Below are 660 nucleotides of genomic sequence, written 5' to 3' on the forward strand. Positions count from 1 at the left end.
TAATTGCAGAGAATCAAGGTAAAAGAGAGTGTTGAATTCCTTTTCCTTTTCCAGAGATCTTCCTGGTGAGTTCCATTGCGACTGCGATTTTTCTCGGCGTGATTGCAAGCTTGGCTCTTGCCATCTTCATTTTCTCGTGGCATCTTTTCAGCCTCATGGAACCCATGCACGTAAGTATAGAAGGAATAAACTGTGTTGTTCACGTAAACGTGGACAGCGAACAACGCCAATATACGAGCATGCACACAAATCTGAACATTAACGCGGCGGGCATGGACCTTCATTAAACAAAGGAAACAACGTATATTTTCTAGCAGCAGAACGGCCTCGTCCACCGCGACCGCATGGAGGACGACGCTCTCTACGCCGACGTCGCAGCCGAGGAGGAAGTCGTATACGACGACATTGAGGCCGAGCCGCGGCCGCCAGTGCCCCCGCCGCGCCCCACCTCCGTGCGTTACTTCCCTCCGGATCTCACGGTGCTCCTGTCGTGGCACCGGCGAGGGTACGTGACCACTGACCCTAGCTGCATGCCAGGGGCTGTCGCCGAAGCCTGGCTGTGGGACGGCCGGCCCTGAGCAGCTCTTCTGGAGCCGATATTTGGAGAAGCCTTGTCACTGCGTTCTAATAATACAGTTTGTGTGATTCGTGAAAATCTTA

At 53.3% G+C, this 660-nt stretch overlaps 1 pseudogene; it reads left to right on the top strand.

The window, feature by feature from the left end:
- The window catches only part of LOC119594142, a 9,154-nt pseudogene extending 8,494 nt beyond the window's left edge, over nt 1–660 (top strand).

Source organism: Penaeus monodon, chromosome 33 (genome assembly GCF_015228065.2).
Source record: "Penaeus monodon isolate SGIC_2016 chromosome 33, NSTDA_Pmon_1, whole genome shotgun sequence".
In the NCBI taxonomy this organism is placed as follows: Eukaryota; Metazoa; Arthropoda; class Malacostraca; order Decapoda; family Penaeidae; genus Penaeus; species Penaeus monodon.